At 39.4% G+C, this 11,778-nt stretch overlaps 1 long non-coding RNA gene across 1 annotated transcript; it reads left to right on the top strand.

The window, feature by feature from the left end:
• Window positions 1–892: 892 nt before the first annotated feature.
• Window positions 893–9,184, top strand: LOC145660419 (uncharacterized). The gene is made up of 6 exons (XR_014126784.1): window positions 893–1,758; window positions 5,570–5,765; window positions 5,841–5,902; window positions 6,022–6,085; window positions 6,281–6,383; window positions 6,528–9,184. It is a non-coding gene; the product is annotated as an uncharacterized LOC145660419 (long non-coding RNA).
• The last annotated feature ends 2,594 nt before the right edge of the window (window positions 9,185–11,778 follow it).

Genomic DNA, 11,778 nt, shown 5'->3' with positions numbered 1-11,778 from the left:
ATAATCATGTTCTATCTTCAAATCTAAGACTGTGAGAATCTAGCCCAGTTATGTAGAGTCTGAACTGATCTCAAGAAGGATGGCTCGTTTTTGTTCAGTTTTAAACTGCCCTGTCTGATAGCATTTCCTAACGTGCATATAAAATGGTACGGGTTCTGCCTCAGCACAGAGGAATTTGCATTTAGTCAATTATGGTACTGCTTATCTGTAGTATGCGGCCTTATATGAAAGAGAGAGAGAGAGCGAGAGAGAGAGAGAATCTGCTGCAGTATTATGTGCTCAGCATGGTGATAGGTGTGCATGGACTCACCTCCCCTCCACAGTACTCCTGCTTTAACATTGGCCAAGAGGTGTCTTAGTGGTCATTGACATGGTTTATTTCAAATGCTGAATTTGTACTAATAGGGGATAGTGTTCATTTGGTATCTTAGTCCTGGCCTTCAGTACAAGTGAATCCTTAACAAGTGTTCTGGATTATATAGAAAAAATGATAGAAAACTGATAACAGTACAATCTGTCATCCTGGAAACAATTCTTGCAATCTGAATTTATATCAACTCCCTGATAGATTCTATAGCCTTAATATGCTGAAATAGATATAAATTAGTATTATAAACATTTTATTGCCAGTATTAATTATTATTATAAATATTAACATTTTTATCGAGAGTATTAAGTTTCCAGTATTATAAACATATTTTAATTTTGTCAGTGTAGTCATCTGCTCATGAATGCAAATTTACTATGATGAACATAAATGAAGTACTAGAAACAACAAGCAAAATTGTAAGTATGCACTGCTGTACAATGCCACGTGGTAAAGTATACTTAAGTAACTCTGTCACGCTGGGTCCCCTCGTAGGTACTATGTTTCCCTGGCAACCATGTCATTATGCTTTGTTTTGGTTTACTTCCTGGTTTTGTCCCACGTACTCTTTTGTTTTGGTTCTGTTAGTTACGCGCCTAGTTAGATTTTATGTCTTGTGTTGGTTTCATCTGTTCATTTATCTGTCTATTTAAGCCCTGTCCATTTGTCCGAGTTTATGGATTGCTTGTACTAATCCTGCGTTCGAGCCTGGGCTATCGTGTTTATTTTCTCGGTCTTTTCTCCCTTGGTTGTCTAATGTTCGTGCTGGTCATTTGTCTGTTTCCACAACCCTCGTTATACCGACTCTGATTTGTGGATTTGCTCATAATAAATCACATGGAGGAGAAAGATAGAGATTACACTCGCCCATGTGAGACTTTCAATTTACACTCAGTGAAAAAAAAAGTTACTATACTTCTATATTTCTATAAAGCATTTTAATTCCAAACACTCTCACTTTCTCTCATATATAAAGAGTCCATCTTAGTAGCTGCAGTGTACTGTAGTAAGAGATGTAGAGATATTCAAAATTGTATTAAAGTACACAGAGTTTCCAACAAAACAGGATGTTTTGGACAGAGGTCCTTCATCAGCTGTGCAAGCATTCTGCAGTTACTCACTTTGAATTTTCTTTGGATTCCTAATGATTTTACTGCAAACTTTCCACCATGACTACTATCAAGCAGTTAACATATCCGTGCTTAAGGAGGATTCTTCTAATCAACTGGATGACACCAGCTCCAGTTTAGTCGTTAAAGTGGCTAAATGTACTTGGACTAAGACCAGAATTACCAGCCATATCAACTTTATTTGAAGATGTTTGAGAGGTAACATTCCTAAGGGTTCCAACTCAACTGTAATCCCAACAAAAATAACCACCATTACTACAGGTATGTGTAATCTACTCTTTTTAAAAATAGCAGGAGAATTATAACACAAACAGCAGCTACATTCGAAGAATCCATAAATTTAGGTCATATTACAATCAAGATTAAATACAGAATTCCGACCCTAACCTGCTTTTAAATGTTAAGGTTTAATCCACCAACTAAATTCTGATATTCTTAAATTCATGACTCATAATAAAAACAAGAAGTTGGCTTTGCTTAAGAAAATGAATGAAAATAATAGTCCTACTGGACCGAAGGCTCCTCCTGCCTGCTTAAACCACAAGAAAGTTGTCACTATTCCCAGTGATTTAGAATTAATGTCTCCAGAACAATCTGTCCTATCAAAATGTCTAAAATTTGTACCTACAAGGCCAATCACTAATGAATTTAATTTCTTTACTGATACTAAAGTTTTTTTTTTCCCAGTGTTTAAGACTACATGCTTATTTTAATAAAAATAGCCAAGATACTCTATACACATGTCATGACACCTGTGGAAACCATGATTTTTCTAATTATAACTCTATACCAAGTCTTCTTGGACACCTCCTTCAGGGGAATTTGAAGCACTAGATTTTTATATTAATAACTTTGAAAGTGAAATTAGTAACATAAATGTAAAAAACCTGCTAATAGACTTAATCTACCAAAGGTAGAACACTCTGCACTTAAAAATGTAAACAAAAAGAGAGACGCCATTATCAAGCCAACTGAAAAGGGAGGAGCTGTTGTCATTTGAGAAAAGAAGGATGCAATTAAACAGTTTACTGATAGTACACTCACACTCACATTGTCACATTGATTACTAGTTACCTGCTCACTTCAGTGTATTTTAACATCTTATAATGTGGATTCCCAGTTAACCCAGTTAAACGGTTGCTTTACTGCAAAGAAAAAATATTACACCTATTTCTACATGATTAGTCACTTTAACTTACTTTCAATAGTTTTCATTCCAATAAGGTCTCTTGTTTCTTTTCTTGTGTTTGTGTTTTTCTTGTGTGCTTCTCTCAGTCATATCTGCTCACAGTTGGCATAGTTGTCTGTGCTCTTGTCATATGCCCAAAGATCTATCAGGGAACACACAGTGCACACAACACATTGTCATTGTCAGTGACAACATATCATGAACCTTTAGTATAAGTTTGGCTGTTATTATTGTCAAACACAAGATACCACAAACATAGCTTACTTTTTATTTGCGTAGGAAAATTAATTCCATAGCTCTAGGGTTATTTTACTGGGGCACACGGTATTGAATGAATTTTCTCTGAGTCACACAGGTTTGAGTAGATGAGGTTACCAGAAAATAATTTGACTTTTTTGGTTGTTCAGATTGTTGAGTTTCTATTAGTTGTGTACTTTGTTTATAAGGTGATTATTGCTTTTTCCCCCCCATATTAAGATGTTAATATATATTACTTTGTTTGGTGAAGTTACAGTTAATTGTATGTGTTGTTTGTTTGTATTGGTCTATATTTTACAAACAATAATTTTATTGAAAGCTTAAAAAAGGTTACAGTCTCAGACATGATGCACTGTTGGTGTTCCTTACCTGGCATACAGGAAGGGCGAGGCTCTTAAAAGATGCCAGGCTACATACAGTGGGGAAACCATCCAGTGCTATTAACACATGGGATCAGTACAATATTACAGGCTAGCCAAGCCGATCCACAATGACCATCAAAGCCATCCAGATCCTTTTAGCCAGAGTGCCTCAAAAGAAAGACAATGCCCTCTGTGGCTATTGGCACGGTAATGCCTCAGGAAGATTTGTTTAGGTTCACACAATGACATATGATATTCCATAATGAGCAACTTATGAAGTTCACCATTTGTAGAGATAAACACCACATTTAAGGTCCAAAAACACAGAATAAGTCAAAATAAGTTTTTCACATGATAAAACAATTAAACCAAAAACAATAAAAGCCTAATTCATTTGTAGCTTTCAAATATCATTGAATTAATCATTTAGAGTAAGAAAAATGTTTCCTACAGCTTCTTTGAAAGTTTTACAAAAATGTACTTTACTGTTATTTTAAATATTAATTAAATAAAAATATGGCTTTTTCTTGTAGCCTCTCATTACTAAACAAATGATATTCAATTGAAAGGGCCAAGCTGTTATTTTATCCTGTAGGTATGATTATAAAACCATGGTATTCCAGAAAAATATATGACTACAAATACGTTTTGAATGGTATTTTGCATAGCATGCCTAAGAATTAAACAAAATAGATAAATAGAGTGATAATGCAGGTCAATTTTCTTTCACTCTTAAGATGCTGTTAACTAATGTTCATACACGTGGACTCCCAGTTAACTATGTGTTTATACACGTGGACTCCCAGTTAACTAGGTGTTCATTCATGTGGACTACCAGTTAACTAGGTGTTCCTACATGTGGATTCCCAGTTGTTTCTGAGTGGCTAATAAAGTCTAATGACTTCACTCTTGTGCCGTAACACATTCTCTGAAGCATCAATGATACATTTCTTCTGGCAGACGTTTGCCTGCATACCCCACACTACTTGTGACTTGCTGCAGGCAAGTCTGCCTGCTTCCATTATGTTGAAAACCATCCTCCATCATGTTGGAAGAACAGTAATCTGATTACAGTTTCCTGGGGGGTTTCAGCTGTTCATGTCATTCAAATCAGGGGCATGACTATCTCAGCGAGGCTCATCGTTGATGAGTGACTGACTCAGTAATTGGAACTGAGTTGTTTATAATCCAGCTGCAGTCTTTTCTTGGGGGGAAAAAACCCTGCTTGTCTGTTTTATTAAAGCCACTGCAATATTTAACCTTTTGCAATTGGCTTAGACAAGAGCTATTCAGTGAGATCTTATGAAGACCAAGTATCTACAGAACTCTGCAGAGGAGCACCCTGATTGAATTCATTAGTCTTCCTCAGTTAAAGGTGAAGCTCAGGAAGTGTGTGATGCACACTCTGGGCCTACAAAGGCCCTCATTAAAACATTTGGTTGGTGGCTTGTTTGATATATGTTAAGTCATTCTTGCTAACGTCTTTTGTTCTATCTAGAGGAGTTTGCTGGTCATAGACTGGCAAATCTGGAAAATTAAAGGTTTGCCAAAGGGGCATCCAGCTTAGGTGTGGAAAACCTAAAACCACAGCCTCTTCCATTTAGCCAGATCAGAATTATGTACTGTATTCTTGAACACAATATGTTCCTCCTTCCTCCATCACAATCTGCACTCCATAACTCCCTCTTCCCTTACTTCTACTATTTTCTCCACCCTTCCTCACCCTGACTCTCTATCCTCTCTTTCTTTGGATACAGTTACAAATACTTTAATTTCTACTCTCTCCTCATCAATGATTGTGCCCTCTCTCCTCTAGACCCGCTAAGTCCTCTCCACCTGCCCCCTGGCTAACAGAAACACTTCGCTGCCACAGGAGAGAACTATGGACCGCAGCGAGGCGGTGGAGGAAATCTCACGTAGATTCAGACCTTAGCTCATACAAGTCTCTCCTTTCCAAGTTCTCACTGGAAGTAACATCTGCAAAGTCATCCTACTACAGAGAGAAATTCAAATCATCATCATTTGATCCATGCAAGATCTTCACTATTTTTTCTTCTCTCCTTAATCCTCCCCCTCCCCCTCCTTTCTCATCTCTTACTCTGGAGGATTTTATCACCTTCTTTGAGGAGAAAGTTGCAGCAATCCGCCAGTCCTTTTCTTCTGTTCCCACCCCTCCAACTAACGTGCATTCACCAACATCCAATTCTCTGACTTCTTTTTCTCCTCTCTCCACAAATGAAATTCTTCAACTCCTGACTTCCAGCAAGCCGACTACATGTCCGCTGGATCCTTCTGCTCTGTTCCAGACAATCGCAAGAGATCTGCTTCCTTTCATCTCTGTCATCATCAACAACTCCTTATCTTCTGGATATGTGCCTGCTGCATTCAAAACTGCCAGGGTGGAACCAATCCTCAAGAAGGCCACACTTGACACCTCCAGCATTACCAACTACAGACAGGTATCTCTTCTCTCTTTCCTCTCAAAAGCCCTTGAAAGAGCAGTTTATAATTAATTGTCGCTTTTTCTCACTCAGAACCCACTGCATGATCCCAATCAGTCTGGCTACAAACTGGCACAGAAACAGCCCTCATAGCGGTGACTGAGAAACTTCATGCCACTAAAGCTGCCAAGCAGTCATCTGTTTTGATTCTTCTAGACCTTTCAGCAGCCTTTGACACAGTGAACCACAACATTCTTCTCTCTGTTCTTTCCAGGCTTTGTGTGACTGGCTCTTCTTGGAGATGGTTTCAGTCCTATCTGGATGGACGGTGCTATCAGGTAACATGGAGAGGATCCACATCCACACCATGTAGACTCTCCACTGGTGTTCCACAAGGCTCAGTATTGGGCCCCCTTCTCTTCTCTTTGTATACTCGTTCTCTTGGTGATGTAATATCTTCTCATGGTTTCTCCTACCACTGCTATGCCGATGACACTCAATTATTTCTTTCTTTTCCACCCTCTGACACGCAGGTCTCCAGACGTTTCTCGGCATGCTTGACTGACATCGTGCCATGGATGACAGCCCACCACTTGAAGCTCAACCCCAGTAAAACTGAGCTTCTGTTCATCCCAGGTACTCCCAACCCTTACCATGATCTCACTGTTCTTTTGAGAACTCCCTGGTATCACCATCAGAAGCTGCCTGTAGCCTGGGCATAACATTGGACAACCAGTTGTCATTCTCAGCTCATGTTTCTATTCTAACCTGGTCTTGCAGATTCCTCCTTTGTAACATATGAAGGATTCGACCCTTTCTTTCGCTGGAAGCTACCCAGGTGCTTGTGCAGTCTCTTGTGATCTCAAAGCTAGACTACTAAATTCGCTACTGGCTGGTCTTCCTCTAAGAACCATCAAACCTCTACAACTTGTCCAGAATGCAGCAGCACGACTGGTCTTCAATCTTCCGAAGTTCACACATGTTACTCCACTGCTGCGCTCCCTTCATTGGCTTCCTGTAGCTGCACGCATCAGATTTAAAACCTTGATGCTTGCCTACAAAGTCAAAAATGGACCAGCCCCTTCATACATGAGGTCAATGGTCAAAGCCCGATCTGTACCTCAAGTACTTCGAACCTCAAGTATGGCTTGGCTTGAAATACCTTGCTTCAGGTCTCATGGACGACAAGCACTGAGACTATTTTCTGTCCTGGCTCCAAGATGGTGGAATGAACTCCCGCTTGCTGTCTGGACAGCAGAGTCCCTTGCAGTCTTCAAACGCAGACTGAAGACCCATCTATTTGCAGAATATTTAAAGGAAAACTGACACTGGTCCCTTATTGACTGACTAATTTACTACTTATTGTAGGGTATTGTTTATGTTGTTTAACAAACTCTAGCACTTATTGTTTATAGCACTTATCATTGTTTAAGATTGACCTTATGTATTTTGCACTTTTAGGTATCAGCATTCATGCCTATATTCTACAGTATTCTAGTTAATTGGTATTTTGGACTCTAACCTACTGTACTGTACTAGGATGTGTTCTAAATGACAAAGCACTTTTATAAGTCACTCTGGATAAGAGTGTCTGCTAAATCCCGTAAATGTAAATGTAAATGTAACACTGGAACCTAACGGTGGTGTATTTCAATGGATTAAAGAGCAAACAGAGCACTTGGGTGGAAGTAGTGTTAAATTCTCCTTAAATCGTATATTATGAACAAACACAGGGGCTTCCTGTTATCTATACTGGATTTCTTGGCGTATCTGCTGTACCGCCGTTATGTCCTCTGTTGGTGTACTTTGCTTTAACAAAAAGGAAGGTAGAACGCTTCACCTGTGTAAAGAAGGCTGTGAGTGATAATGGCTAAGGACACAAAGAGAGCCATTTTGCCTTTGTTGCTGCCTTTCTTAGAAAAGGTGCAGAGCTCTCGAATTCTTCAAGGAACAATTTTTCAGCCTTTTCAGTAGTTCCACTAGTTCTTTTAGTGCTGTGCTCAGTGGTGCTGGAGTGTGATGGAGCAGCACAGCCCAAACTAATCTGCACCCTTATGCCCTCGGCTGTTGACCCAAACTGCTTTCTTCCAGGTGGGGTTACTTATGGCCCTAGCAATAATAGGTACAGAAATGTAAATGTCAGTGGAAATGTAAACAGAGCGGCCTTTATGCTGGAGAGCTACCCAGCCCTCTGGAGGCAGCAGTAGTTGGGAAGACATGTATGATGAGGAGAAAGCTACCATCCTTCACCTCAGGAAAAGCATGGAGTGACAGAAGGAGACCATCCTGGAGAGCGGGAGACTATCCTGTAGCTGACAGCAACACTGACTCTCTGTGAAAGCTTTGGAAAGGGACCTACTAAGCAGCAGGATGGTGATTACCATGGACCATCACACCATGGGTCTTCCCACCCCTCACATTACTATGACAACAACCATTGAGCAATGACCTCAACAATGAGACATTCATTGTGGTGTACCGCACTGCTGTCTAAAGTCGGATTTGCTCTGATTAATCAGAGGAACGAGGCTGTCAGTAGAGGAGTGGCTGGCTTAAAACATCATTATGTTTCTTTGCATGTTGACATAATGAATGATGAAAATATATGTAATTGTTTTAAATGCTCACAAACTGAAAACATTAAAGGCACTGAAAGAGAGACTAGAGGATTTAGGTGTCAAGTCTGATACCTGGACAATTGTTGGGAAAGCATTGTACTTATTTCATGTCATAGAGCTTATGAAAGGAAATGAGATATCAACGGAAAGAGCGCTGTGACATGCTTCCCTCGGTCATGTTGACCCGAGCAGCTCATATTATGGAAAGTACAGCACACGCAGCTGTCCAACACATGCAGTGATGAGATCAGGTGTCAGTGGGAGAGCTCCAAGCCCTGTCCCTGTTCACCCTTCCCCACTAAAGACGTCTCATGTCTGGCTTCAATTAATAAGCCTTTAAAAATCCTTTCCGCAAGAGAACATCTCGGGTAACGTGGAAAACAAATAGAAAAACCTTATATGAGATCTTATGAATCACAGGTGGGAGCTGTCTAGAGCAATTTAACATTTTGCTTGTATATGCAAAAAAAAAAAAAAGAAAAGAAAAGAAAAGAAAAAGTGAGACAATACCTTTTACAGGTTGCAGATATTTTCTATTGCCAAAGGTTACAGAGTTGGTTGTTATTTTAAGTGTAAACAATATTTTATTAAGTGTCAGTAAAAAATGTTTTTAATGCTGTTGGTTAGGTGCTTATACCACTAACCATTTACATGTACTGAAAAGGCAAGGCTTTAATCTGAGTTCAAAGATTAACTGAAAAATTTATATTATTTGTATATTTTGCTTATTATAAGTATTTTTTATGATCAATTATGCTTATTATCAGTATGGTAGTTAATAAGGTATATTTGAACTGTATTTATTTATGTTGTATCATCTTAATTACTTCAATAAAAGCAAGCAGAAAATCTTTTTGAGCATATGCCTCAGGAACTTTCATAATCACACTTCATAACTCTTTCACACAGTGTGCCAGTGGCCAGGATTTGCACAATGCTAGCTAGCATCACCACCACTTAGCCTTCTCAACCGTGATGAGACATTCATCATGGTGTGCCATGCTGCTGAGTAAAGCTGGATTTGCTTTGATTAATCAGAGGAACGAGGCTGCCAGTAGAGGAGTGACTGTCTTAAAACATCATCATGTTTCTCTGCATGTTGACACAATGAATGATGAAAATATATGTAATTGTTTTAAATGCTCAGAAACTGAAATGACTTTAAAAATGTTATTCATGGAGACCGGATGGGTATTAGATATGATGAGTCCTAAAATGTGCTCTAACTTTATCTTATACTTACAGTAATGGTTTATATTATGTCAGAGATTTGGATGTCTCAGTAAATTCTGAGTGGCTTTTATGATGATTCCTTTTCTCTAAGAATCTCAGAGAGATGGCTGTATGAATGTGAATCATCCATGTGTCCTACTTTCAGGAAGCTTTGTGTGTACTGCCATATGGCATAGGGACAGGACTAAAACATTGTAAACAAGTAAGAATTTCTTCACTATATCAGATTTTGATGAAAGATAATTGTGAAGATAATTAATTTTGCTCCTTTTCTGACTCATACTTTTGTTCTGTATCCATTTTAATCATAGCAACTATGCCAATTCACTGAAAGCTCTTTTGCAGCACAAAATCAGTGCACTGGAAGAATAGCTTCAACATCATTATGATAATGCCCATGACACTGGTCACCATAACAACCAACACAGGTATTATGATAGTGACCGTGACACATCATGACAACCACCAGACTAGGGGGCCAAAGACAGGGCACTGCCAGGGGTCAGAATCACTGTATTACATCAGGGTAGCAACTAAACTTTGAAAGGTTGGTGCCCTCTAAGAGCTTATTAAGTTGCTTGATCAATTATCTCATGAATCATGATCCAGCCACCACATAACCAAGACCACCATTCTTCTCAAGACATTAATCCTCCATTTATACACTGCCTGGCCAAAAAAAAAAGTTACCACCTGGATTTAACTAAGGAAATAGGTAAGAGCCTCCCATTGGATAATTACTGTATGGGTGATTAAGTTTCAGCTGGTAACAAGTTATTTAACCCTAACTGATGCCGTGAGAAGCAGCTCATTTGTTAAACAGCCATGCTGAAAGACACATCCTGTGGTTGTGGAAAAGATGTTAATCTGTTTCAGAATGGTCAAATTATTGGCATGCATCAAGCAGAGAAAACATCTAAGGAGATTGCTGAACTACTAAATATGAATATATCAGGGATATGTTTAGTAGTGAAAGTAAGAGCATTTGCACATGCACGATGCGAAGGGAACTCAAGGGATTGGGACTAAACAGCTGTGTAGCCATAAGAAAACCACTTGTCAGTGAATCTAAACAGCAAAAATGGCTTCAATTTGCTAGGGAGCATAAAGATTGGATTCTGTAGCAATGGAAGAAGGTCATGTGGTCTGATGAGTCCAGATTTACCCTGTTCCAGAGTGATGGGTGCATCATAGTAAGAAGAGAACTGGCTGAAGTGATGCACCCATCATGCCTAGTGCCTACCATACAAGCGTGTGGGGGCTGTGCTATGATCTGGGGTTGCTGCAGTGGGTCAAGTCTAGGTTCAGAAACGTTATGTGCCCAAAGAATGAGGTCAGCTGACAACCTGAATATAGTAATCGACCAGCTTATTCCATCAATGGATTTTTTTTTCTTCCCTGATGGCACGGGCATATTCCAGGATGACAATGCCAGGATTCAGCAAGCTCAAATTGTGAAAGAGTGGTTCAGGGAAAATGAGACATCATTTTCACACATGGATTGGCCACCACAGAGTCCAGACCTGAACCCCATTGAGAATCTTTGGGATGTGCTGGAGAAGACTTTGCGCAGTGGTCCAAATCTCAATACAAGTTCTTGGGGAAAAATTAATGCAACTCTGGACAGAAATAAATGTTGTGATATTGCAGAAGCTTGTGGAAATGATGCCACAGCAAATGCATGCTGTAATCAAAGCTAAAGGCGGTCCAACAAAATATTAGAGTTTGTGACGTTTTTGGGGGGGCCAGGCAGTGTGTTTAGGAACTGAAAACAGTGATTATTTTCTTTCAGAATGAGATAGGTAAATAAGAGCTCTCTCAAGTTTTTGCCCCTCTTTTAGGATGTGACATTTCCCTCTTTCATTGACAGACATTAAGTGGCACCATCTGTGCTTGACATGGTCAACTTGTGATGGTGTATAAGAGCTTTGTGAAAATTAACAGAAAACTTATGACATGTGACAAGAGATTTAAACATCCCTGAATCATCAAACAGCCCCTGTCACTCTGGATCTCACAAAACTCTCCTGCATGAAACAAAAAAGCTTTTCTGCTCATGACTCCTTCAATTAAAGTAGAAGAGAAGAGCCACTGGGCTGCTAATAGTCAAGAAACTGGAGATGGACATAGACATGGAGACAGAGATGGAGATTGAGAAGGAGATGGCGATAGAGGCTTGG

Source organism: Electrophorus electricus, chromosome 2 (assembly GCF_041902795.1).
Source record: "Electrophorus electricus isolate QZ-2024a chromosome 2, ASM4190279v1, whole genome shotgun sequence".
NCBI lineage: Eukaryota > Metazoa > Chordata > Actinopteri > Gymnotiformes > Gymnotidae > Electrophorus > Electrophorus electricus.
The sequence above is the reverse complement of the archived record's forward strand: the minus strand, read 5'-3'. Positions and strand labels throughout refer to the sequence as shown.